Here is a 12,106-nt window from a genome sequence, read left to right as displayed (position 1 = left end):
AGAAGCACCGCCTGTAAATTTAGTTTGCATTGAAGTTCTGATTATAGGAGTAAATTTAGCAGATCTGAATTCAGTAGACATACACATACCTATACACATGTGCAACTCCCCAGCTGCATGAACTTAACATTCTATCACACACTCGGCAACATCTCCATACAGTGCCTTCACATATGGCCACCGTAATGTCAGTCTATCCATTGCGTTGCTTATGGCATCGTGTAAACGTTGTAAGTCGACAATAGTTGCACATTTTAACTGTATACTCTGTGCCAAGTCTTTAGATGAGTACTTCAACATGGCATCACTGGGCACAATGACGAAACATGCAGTAATGTTGCTGATGCCAGTGTTCTGAGGTGATTCACTGCAGTCGAGCTCTTCCTCTGCATGCCTCAAACTGCTGTACTGTTTTGCCCAATTCTTGGCAGCTAACACAACCTGCGCTCCTCATTGAATATTAGCACCATCTTTGATTGTCTGATGACCCTTTGACCTTGAGGGCTAGGTCCACCAACCCAGAAATCTAGCGACCATGCAGACTACGCTAACAGTCCCAGCTAGTAGGGCTACTGCCTTTCAATTTCCCGCCATTTCCCACTAGTATTGACGGAAGGGAAGGGAGAAAGAAGACAGGGGAGACCTAGCAACAATGTAGACTGGCATTTCCACGCTACTAATGTTACCGTGGTTGAGTAATCCCAGAAACCTTAAAAGTGGTCCATATTTACATCCCCTATCATACGACTAAACTGTCGGTCCTGTTTATTGCACTGTGTGATTTGTTGTTAATGGTATGCAGTTATTTCAGTAGGAACAGTAACATTGTCTCAGGAAACATGATGATAAAGTTTAATGCTGAGTGTGAATTATCTTTTCTTAATCACACTGAAAAGTAACGTACATTGTTCCGTGCAAGGAACTTACCGAAAATTGATTTAAATAGAAAAGAAAGAAGCCAGTGACCATGTCGGTGGCACTGAGCATTACCAGATGTCCTGCGCGGCTTATCTCAGTGTGTGAACGTGATTCACTGAGCACACTGAGACGGAAATTTCTCTAACATGAATTATCTGTTCTGATTAGCCTTTCTTCCCTGGTTTACTACTTGTTGTTTGTTCGAGTACAAATTATTTTTTATTGCGTGGTCTATTTCTGTTATTCATATGTAAATTATTTATGAATGTATTTTGTAATGCAAAGTTGTTGTTCGTGAAAGTGTTCTCTTTATGAGAATTTGCATAATATAAGAAATTATTGCAAATAAATTTTCGCATACTATGCCCTTCTAGGAGTTAAATGTATGATCTACAGTTGTAAGAAAGAAGGAAGACAACGACAGTTGATTGTGTGTACTGACATAGATCTAATATGTGTCGAGTCATCACGGATGTAAAACTTCTCATGGACTCTGGACTGACGTCGGAAAGGCAGAAATGTGGACTGGAAACTGAAAGTACGGAACTACTCTCTGTGGAATATTTACTGCCAGTGAGAGACGATTCAAAGATATAATCGTCACACTGATGAAAGGTGACAGCTAAGTCAATCCTGAGATTTTATAACCGATGGACGCTGGTTCCAGACATTTGCGTTGAGAAAGTGGAAACTAACAGTGAGTAGCAACAGTTAATAGCTTCGCCAGAAAAAGGAAATGTTTTATGAACTGTGTGACGTGGAGGAACTTTAAGTATGAGCAGTTAAATATTACCAGGAAACTTAACTCGATGACCAGACAGAAATATTGAATAACTTGTGCGGGTATAATACGGACTTCGTGTTAGGTGAAGTTTTTAAACAAATGTGTACACCTCCAAACGAATGAATTCAAGTGGGCACGTACTCTTTGATAAGCTACCTTGTTTCTTTCGTGAAATACCTCATCAAATCTAATTCGGAGATGTCTCTTGGGTTATTTATGACTTTCATCCTGCATCTGACAATGTTAAGGAAAAAGATGTTGGATATAATAATTTTCAACGAAGTATTGCCACTTGTAGCAGACAGTGTTGATCAGCTACGACGGGAGAGGCGCAGAGGCGACGCAGCATACCCAGGTAGCAGCCAGTCCCGTTAGCTACCCAGGAGGTGACGATGTACACATTGCTCGTCACACATAACAAGAACCACCGAAAGCTGCAAGCTTCGTATAAACTTGATTACTACGGTCTCAACTGCGCCGGCAATCACATCGGTAACTATATCAAATTATTAAAACTTGGCAAGAGATTCAGAGCAAGAAATAATTAAATAAAATTAATTAATTCCCTAATGAAAAACGTTGTGATAGGCTCAACAATAGTCGGACTTATTTGTTACAATACAGACCTTGTAAAGTTTCTAGTAGTCCAACCCGATACAACAGTGTATAAGCTCAGTTAAATTCTCACACGTGCGACGATGGGTCAATTGTCGCCGCGCACGTTTACAGGTGTTGTTACACCTTTACAAGTAGACCCTAATTATGTATTAAATATGTGTTGTACTACTGCTAGTGAATCTTTAAAGCGTTCTGAAGCATTAACAAATGACAATGTTTTGCTGATCAGTATGCCAAATGTTTACATCATTCATTTCTTATTTCAAATCCCAGTATACAGTTGCGATCTCTGTACAATTCTGTGTGATCCGTGCACGCCTCGCGTTTATCTCATTTATCGTTTGTCATCTTCTATTACCGTACTGCCGCCTCTTTTTCTTATTCCATTTACTGGCGTCGCTAATTTCCTGCCTTACTTGCCCGTGAGTGGCAGCAGCATGGCGTATCGATAAGTGCACTGTCGTACCATCTCTGGAGCGACCGATAGTATATCCGGGTCGTTGTGTGTCTCTGGCAGTCAGTTGGGGACGGACCAGCAGTGCAGTCGGGACGCAGCAGCAGTGAAGTCGGGGACGGAGCGCCAGTGAGGCGCCGACAGCCAGGGATCGCCGACGGCTGGCTACACACATGAACTGTCCGACAGAGGGAGAATGGAGTGGGACGACCGTTGGTTGGTCCTCTTATCGGCCGACGTATACTGTCCTTTCACCGTTTCCGGGCCTGGGGAGTTGGTCGGTTGGCGTGGAGCAGCTAGGAAGTCTCCATGGCGCGTTGTTTGGCCGGGCCCGCCGGCAGCCTCGATGCAGTGTTCGAGTGTGTGGTGCTGTTCCCATTGCTACGAGGTTCGTGGATCATCGATCCCGGACATGAAAGTTGAGTTTTGACTTAACCTACCACCAAGTCACAGCTGTTCACATTGTGTCGTTTGGAGTTCGTTGCCGGCTGTTGGGATATTCCCGCGAGCAACAACGTGTGTTTTCAAGTGGCAAATTTTAGCCACCCTCCAGTGGAGTTCAACTGTACTTGGTTATTTGAATTGAAGTGAACCAGAGCAATCTTCTGTCTTGTGGCCGTTAACGTTCCGGTTACCTGCCCTGGCCGTTGACATTAATTCAGGCACTTTATTTTCCTCATCGTGTTGTCCCTGTCCAGCACGGTGTGTAGTTTGGCAGCTCAATATATAATTGTTTGTGAGCGCCAATGCCTTCTACGTTGTTCCATTGAACTCCCTGTTGTGTGCTGGTAGGGTGAAATGGAAGTTAGCCGGCCGTGGTGGCCGTGCGGTTCTGGCGCTGCAGTCCGGAACTGCGGGACTGCTACGGCCGCAGGTTCGAATCCTGCCTCGGGCATGGGTGTGTGTGATGTCCTTAGGTTAGTTAGGTTTAAGTAGTTCTAAGTTCTAGGGGACTTATGACCTAAGATGTTGAGTCCCGTAGTGCTCAGAGCCATTTGAACCATTGGAAATGGAGGTTATCTTGTCGGTGGATCCGTTCACTGTCTGTCGGTTGGGTTGTCGTCGGATCGACAATGGTTGGATCTTAAAGTGTCAGATTCTTTTTGCCTTCAGCCTAATTAAGGAACTGTTTTAAGATAAGGCTTTGCGCTTTAAATTTCTGATTTTGATTGAGCTTTAAGTTGATGGCTTTCAGCGGTTTTTAAATTAAAGTGGTCTTGCCCTTAAGGCATGATATTGTACGGCACATTCAGCCACTAATTAAGTTCCAAAACTAAAGCTGTGTCTTTTTTTTCAATTTTTCTTGGCTCTTGTAATGTTTGATCAAATAAAAGATTGTATGTTCGAGTGTGACTGACAGCCGTTTATTTTGGCCCCTTTGCACAACTTAAACTACCTGTCCTGTCCTGCGGGTTTAGCAGGGCGTCTCACTGTGCACGACATTATAGCTAATTCTGGTCGGCACACGTCGGCTTTGTTTGTAAATAATCTTTCAACTTCTCCTTTGAACATGAAATACCGAAATGCTTAAGTTTTCGTCCTTCTATTTACTAAATACGAGAAACATGGTTTAGTCTCGTTATAAAAATATTACCAAATGTACACAGTTGTGGCAGTGTAGTGGATACTGTAACTGAGATCTATATGCAATGTTGTAGGGTTGATTCTGTGCGGAGGAGGCGTCGTCTCCGACAAATTCACTAGTTCAGAAGCTATAAATGGAAGATTTATACCCTGACGAAAATAGATTAACACAGAACATGTAACACAAAAAGTGGGGACTGACGAAACAGTGACTGATAAGAGATAAGCCTTTGTTGCACCTCTACCACAGGGGCTAAGAAATCCGATGGGAAAAGCGAAAAGGCTAATTATAGCGCATATAGGGAGCAACTGCGGTTTTGTGGAAGGCGTTGAACTGATTTTTTAACCAAAAAAGACCGGATATTACCATGAAAACATGTATAGTGGCGTGTTCCTGAAATGGTTCAAACACTTTCTATCCCAATTAGAGACCAACAGTATTATAATTATAGACAAAGCTTCATATCATAGCGTTAAGGTCGAGCGTAGGCCACAAAAATCTTGGAGGAGGAAAGACATTGTAAACTGGCTGAGGGGAAAAAGAGTACATACCGTTCCTACTACGACACTGAAGCTATCAAATGTGGTTAAATTAATGCATGAAGCTCTGCTATTCGTCACTGACGATTGGTGATGGAATGTAAAACACCATGCAGTAATAAAAGAAGACACATTGTGTCAATGTATCACTAGGACGGTTTCATAGATTGTGTTATCGATCGGATACTCATCGACGTTGAAGATTGCAACTCCACTGATGAAATGTCTTCTTCAGACTCAGATTCATAGATGGGAGGAGTTCAGACGTTGCCACACGGCTGAGGCGAGTGATACCTCAAGTGGCTCCACTCTTTCATTACACAGCGAAATCTCCGCAATACGGTCTTAAAATCACACAGTGATCTCACAGATAAATTATATTGTTTCTTTGCAAGTACTTTTACGCTCTTTTTCTAAGCTAAAGTATAATTTCCACCTAGTCCCTTAAGAATCGTATTACCGGATTATCCCTTTTAAAATTAAAATGACATTTGAAGTTCTATTATTTGTCAGCTGTTTGTCGATTTTGTTATTTATCTGCAGGTGTGATCCTTAATGTTTTATTTTAATACTTTTGATGTGAATGATTGCAGTGTTCCAGCATTTTCAAATACCTGTCTGTGAGAAGTGTTTAATAAAGCAATTGGAAACAGATTTTTTTATTAAAAAAAAGAACCACTCCACAACTGAACAGTTGTGGAGTGTCAAAGAGAAACAAATAAGCTTCCACACTTTTATCTGCAGTTGTTCACATCACTGCGGGCTTCGTGGACCGCCTTCGTTGTTTAAACGCGTCGGTAAAGCGTTGGATTATCTCCGCTGAGTGCTGCAAGCGAGCTACGCCGCTACATAAAACGTAAGGTTATTATTATTGTACCCGACTATACAGAGCTGAAGCTCCGCGGGAAATAAAATCCAGTGAGGTAAATGTGAACCCGAAAGAATACACAGCATAATATTTACATCAGGATTGTTCTTACGATGAACTTAGTACAGTATTGTATTGTATTATATGTTAACTGGGGGCCTAGAAACGAAGGAGAGGCTCCGTCCCGACCGCAGCCGCAGTGTCCACAACCCCACGACGACTACCGCAGTCCACTTCACCCCTCACGCCGAACCATTCTTTCACGGTTATTGTGCGGTTTCGCCCCCGGTGGAACCCCCAGGGAACGCCTCACACCAGACGAGTGTAACCCTTATGTTTGCGTGTTAAGAGTAATTGTGGTGTACGTGCACGTGGAGAACATGTTTGCGCAGCAATCGCCGACATAGTGTAGGGGAATCAGCCCGCATTCACCGAGGTAGATGGAAAACCGCCTAAAAACCATCCACAGACTGGCCGGCTCACCGGACCTCGAAACAAGTCCGCCCGGGGGGATTCGTGCCGGGGACCAGGCGCTCCTTCTTAATCCGGAAAGCCGTGCGTTAGACCGCATGGCTAACTGGGCGGGCTAACATACTATAGTAGTGTTAACAAGTACATACTAAATATTTTGATTTTTAACTTCTCCATACCGAGGATACGCAAGGAAATTATAATTCGTGTACCGTCTCAATCAGAATAGCAAACAGATTAAAATGCTCTTCACTTACAAGTAACGCCACCTACATATCTTAATTCTAACGTGCGCTTATTTTCAATATTATAGTTAAGTTTTATTTCTACATCAGATTTGATTAATGTATTCAAGATATATTTGAATGAACATGATTTTATATGTGTGTATGACGTCTACTCGTTGAAAATGGTGGCAGCCCCTTAGCAGAGAGTTGATTATTTTACACATACTGTATTTCAAGAGTAATTGAATTTTGTCAACATTAGATAAAGTTCTGAGCAGGTGCTTAAGAATCAAGTTACCTGTGAAGACACAACAATTTACTAGAGGACGCAGCAGTAGTTTACCAGGGAAAAGCTATAGCAGAGGGGTTATAATATCCATCTATAAGATGCACAGTATGCAGTAGTATCAGCTCTTCATTTAACGATTAACACTAAATGTACGCTGCATTTTCTGGTAATGTATTTTGCCATTCTCCGAATATAAGTAGAGGAAATTATCTTTTCGTTTCCCAAAATACAGTTTATGTTTCCTCTGCAAAGTTTTATGTTGATTCATTCTACCTCTTCCATTCACGTCGACGCACCTGTCTCTAGTAAGAGACTATTAACAGGAAGAGTTTATTCGTGATGCAAAACGTCTTTACAGTAACAAATTTTTTCGTAATTTGGGTTACGTGGAAACAATGGTGGGAATTAGCGCATAAGAAGTGCATTCATAAAACACAGTAACTACACTGCGCTATACAATTAAAGAGTCACTTTTTCGAAACCCCGCAAGTGGCTCCCAGTGCGACTCAGATATCTGAAATTGGCTCAAAGGTGCCTACAAGCTTCCTCCGTAGTGGTGCCTAACGTTACCCTCGGGCTCAGCGACGCTTCAGACAGCGAGGTGTCGACACACGAGAAGTTCATGTGAGACACGACGAAGTGAGACATTGGCGCCTTATTTCACCACAATTCTGCCGAACGCCAGCGTGGGCACGTCATCACACGCCCTCCTATCCACGTTTCACCCCTGCTATTGACGCCTCTGCTCCGGCCGCTGTGACCGGGCGGTTCTAGGCGCTTCAGTCCGGAACTGCGCTGCTGCTACGGTCGCAGGTTCGAATCCGGCCTCGGGCATGGATGTGTGTGATGTCCTCAGGTTAGTTAGGTTTAAGTAGTTCTAAGTTCTAGGGGACTGATGACCTCAGATGCTAAGTCCCATAGTGCTCAGAGCCATTTGAACCATTTTTGCCACCTCTGCGACGGTGATCAGAACCGCCAAAGCCAGCGTTGAAATCGCTTAGCGAGGAAAACGTTTGAGACACACCGCCGCTCAGTAACGACACGAAAAGGCCTCAGGGGGTAGCATAAAGGGCGTCAACGAAACGACTCATTCCTTTGAAGAGTTGATTCCCACACATTCCGCTGTTTAAAACCACCGGCTACGATCCATACCTAGCACACCTGAACAGCGCGGTCCTTCACCTGAGCGCTAAGTGTACATGACTGTGCATACGGTTCTCCTGACCACATGACATTACAGTGCAACACCCTCGCACACGTAAAAACCTGTAGCGGAATATAATGACATCAAAGAAATGTTACGCGACCCAGACAAATGGTGTGCTCTAGGGAACATCGCTCATAGGGTTTTAAGAACACTGCGTGACTGTCGACAAGAAAATCCATACGACAGATCTCGAACAGACACACAACAACACGACAATAGGATCCGCCGTGCGACACAAACGCAAACACAGCCCCAGATACTGATATACACTCCTGGAAATTGAAATAAGAACACCGTGAATTCATTGTCCCAGGAAGGGGAAACTTTATTGACACATTCCTGGGGTCAGATACATCACATGATCACACTGACAGAACCACAGGCACATAGACACAGGCAACAGAGCATGCACAATGTCGGCACTAGTACAGTGTATATCCACCTTTCGCAGCAATGCAGGCTGCTATTCTCCCATGGAGACGATCGTAGAGATGCTGGATGTAGTCCTGTGGAACGGCTTGCCATGCCATTTCCACCTGGCGCCTCAGTTGGACCAGCGTTCGTGCTGGACGTGCAGACCGCGTGAGACGACGCTTCATCCAGTCCCAAACATGCTCAATGGGGGACAGATACGGAGATCTTGCTGGCCAGGGTAGTTGACTTACACCTTCTAGAGCACGTTGGGTGGCACGGGATACATGCGGACGTGCATTGTCCTGTTGGAACAGCAAGTTCCCTTGCCGGTCTAGGAATGGTAGAACGATGGGTTCGATGACGGTTTGGATGTACCGTGCACTATTCAGTGTCCCCTCGACGATCACCAGTGGTGTACGGCCAGTGTAGGAGATCGCTCCCCACACCATGATGCCGGGTGTTGGCCCTGTGTGCCTCGGTCGTATGCAGTCCTGATTGTGGAGCTCACCTGCACGGCGCCAAACACGCATACGACCATCATTGGCACCAAGGCAGAAGCGACTCTCATCGCTGAAGACGACACGTCTCCATTCGTCCCTCCATTCACGCCTGTCGCGACACCACTGGAGGCGGGCTGCACGATGTTGGGGCGTGAGCGGAAGACGGCCTAACGGTGTGCGGGACCGTAGCCCAGCTTCATGGAGACGGTTGCGAATGGTCCTCGCCGATACCCCAGGAGCAACAGTGTCCCTAATTTGCTGGGAAGTGGCGGTGCGGTCCCCTACGGCACTGCGTAGGATCCTACGGTCTTGGCGTGCATCCGTGCGTCGCTGCGGTCCGGTCCCAGGTCGACGGGCACGTGCACCTTCCGCCGACCACTGGCGACAACATCGATGTACTGTGGAGACCTCACGCCCCACGTGTTGAGCAATTCGGCGGTACGTCCACCCGGCCTCCCGCATGCCCACTATACGCCCTCGCTCAAAGTCCGTCAACTGCACATACGGTTCACGTCCACGCTGTCGCGGCATGCTACCACTGTTAAAGACTGCGATGGAGCTCCGTATGCCACGGCAAACTGGCTGACACTGACGGCGGCGGTGCACAAATGCTGCGCAGCTAGCGCCATTCGACGGCCAACACCGCGGTTCCTGGTGTGTCCGCTGTGCCGTGCGTGTGATCATTGCTTGTACAGCCCTCTCGCAGTGTCCGGAGCAAGTATGGTGTGTCTGACACACCGGTGTCAATGTGTTCTTTTTTCCATTTCCAGGAGTGTAGATGCAGTCACAGAAAATGACACAAACACAATAACAACAATAGACACAGACTCACAATGCAAGAAGTATAACATCTAAAATAGATGAGGTAATTATAAGAAAAGCAGAGATAGCACATGACTGATTCATGTATCTAACTGTATTTCAGATATAACTAATAATGTAAAGGAAAATGACAAATATAAGCAACGAGACAAGTATTACATCTAAGAAATATACCATACGGGGAAGCGAGGTCGATGATGTTTAAGTCTCAAGGTTTCCCTCCCGTCTCTTGCACAGGTTATGCACACTAGCATACAGCATAGCAGCACACATACAACATGTAGAACTACATCTAATTATATTAACACAAATAGCGCAATGGGTATTCCCTACAGAACCACTTAAAATACAGGGTGATTTAAAAAGAATACCACAACTTTAGGAATTTAAAACTCTGCAACGACAAAAGGCAGAGCTAAGCACTATCTGTCGGCGAATTAAGGGAGCTATAAAGTTTCATTTAGTTGTACATTTGTTCGCTTGAGGCGCTGTTGACTAGGCGTCAGCGTCAGTTGATGCTAAGATGGCGACCGCTCAACAGAAAGCTTTTTGTGTTATTGAGTATGGCAGAAGTGAATCGACGACAGTTGTTCAGCGTGCATTTCGAACGAAGGATGGTGTTAAACCTCCTGATAGGTGGTGTATTAAACGTTGGTATAAACAGTTTACAGAGAATGGGTGTTTGTGCAAAGGGAAAAGTTCTGGACGGCCGAGAACGAGTGATGAAAATGTAGCACGCATCCAGCAAGCATTTGTTTGCAGCCCAGGAGAATCGACTCGCAGACATAGCAGAGAGCTGCAAATTACACAATCAACTGTATGGAGAGTCCTACGAAAAAAGTTAGTTATGAAACCTTATTGTCTGAAATTGGTTCAAGCACTGTCTGCAGCTGATAAGATTAAAAGAATCGATTTCTGTGATTTTATCCTTGCTCAAATGGAAACAGATGAATCAGCTCGAACAAGAAGCACAACAATTCATATTTCAGCAGGATGGAGCGCCACCACATTGGCACTTATCTGTCCGTAACTACCTGAACGTCAACTACCCGAGGCGATGGATCGGCCGCCAGGCAGCCCGTGACAGAGCACTTCATCACTGGCCTCCAAGAAGCCCTGATCTTACCCCCTGCGATTTTTTCTTATGGGGGTATGTTAAGGATATGGCGTTTTGGCCACCTCTCCCAGCCACCATTGATGATTTGAAACGAGAAGTAACAGCGGCTATCCAAACTGTTACACCTGATATGCTACAGAGAGTGTGGAACGAGATGGAGTATCGGGTTGATATTGCTCGTGTGTCTGGAGGGGGCCATATTGAACATCTCTGAACTGTTTAGGACCCCCACTAGAGCAGCACCCGCTGTACAGACAGCCATGCACTCATTTCACTTCTGGCCAATACACGCTGGTTCAGTGATTAGCGTCACTCAGGTGAGATGTTTCGAAGTGGTGAATAGGTAACATCATATATAGATTGGACGAAACATATTTCCAGTCTCGACCGATTTTCGAAGTACTGGTGAATGAAATGTATACAGGCTGAATATTAATAACACCGACAAAGTGCAGGGAGGGAATGCTGACTGGAAATGGAGGAAGAAAGGTCCTATGAACGTGTGTTCGGAATTGCATCGTTGCCACAGTAGATGGCACTGACGAGTGACAGTTCCTGTGACCACGTCCCGTGGGATTCTGGTGTGTTGCAGGCTGTGTGACTGGCGCAGTGTGTAGTAAGCATCAGAATGATCCGGGGTTCATGTCGGGAACAAGCCGAAATGGTGTTTGTTTACGGTCAAGCAGATGGAAACCGTCGAGGGGCAGCATAGCTGTACCAAGAGAAGTACAGTCACAGATACGAACCACATCACACAACATTGTGAAATCTTTTTTGGCGTCTGTCTGATGATGGATATTTTCACACAGACGAACGTGCAGGGAGGCGGCGGACGCGTACATCAAATGTGGAGGACCGGATTCTACAGGACATTGGGACAAACCCTAGTACAAGCCCCAGGCAAGTGGCCCGCTAACATTGTGTAAACCAGCATACGGTTATATCTGTCCTGCATGACAACCGCTACTGTCCCTGTCACTTAAAATCTCATGGATTTCACTTTGAACTTCTGTTGTAACGTGCATACCACGCAGCTCTGTACTGTCTTGCGGGACGAGTTGTTGTCGTTGCGCGCATACCGTACACTTCCGTACACATGTTCGTAGGACCTTTTTTCCTCCATTTTCAGTCAGGAATCTGTACCTGCAGTTTGTCAGTTTTATTAATGTTTACCCTTATATAGTGTTCAGCTAGTGATAAATTGTAAGTGAACAGAACATATCACTGTTATCTCGCGCACCTCTATAGTTTTCCAGTCTGATACATTAAAAGGTGCTGTGAGACGATCTTTGT

The sequence above is a fragment of the Schistocerca serialis genome, chromosome 2 (genome assembly GCF_023864345.2).
Source record: "Schistocerca serialis cubense isolate TAMUIC-IGC-003099 chromosome 2, iqSchSeri2.2, whole genome shotgun sequence".
NCBI classification, from domain to species: domain Eukaryota; kingdom Metazoa; phylum Arthropoda; class Insecta; order Orthoptera; family Acrididae; genus Schistocerca; species Schistocerca serialis.
Note: the sequence above shows the minus strand (reverse complement) of the source record.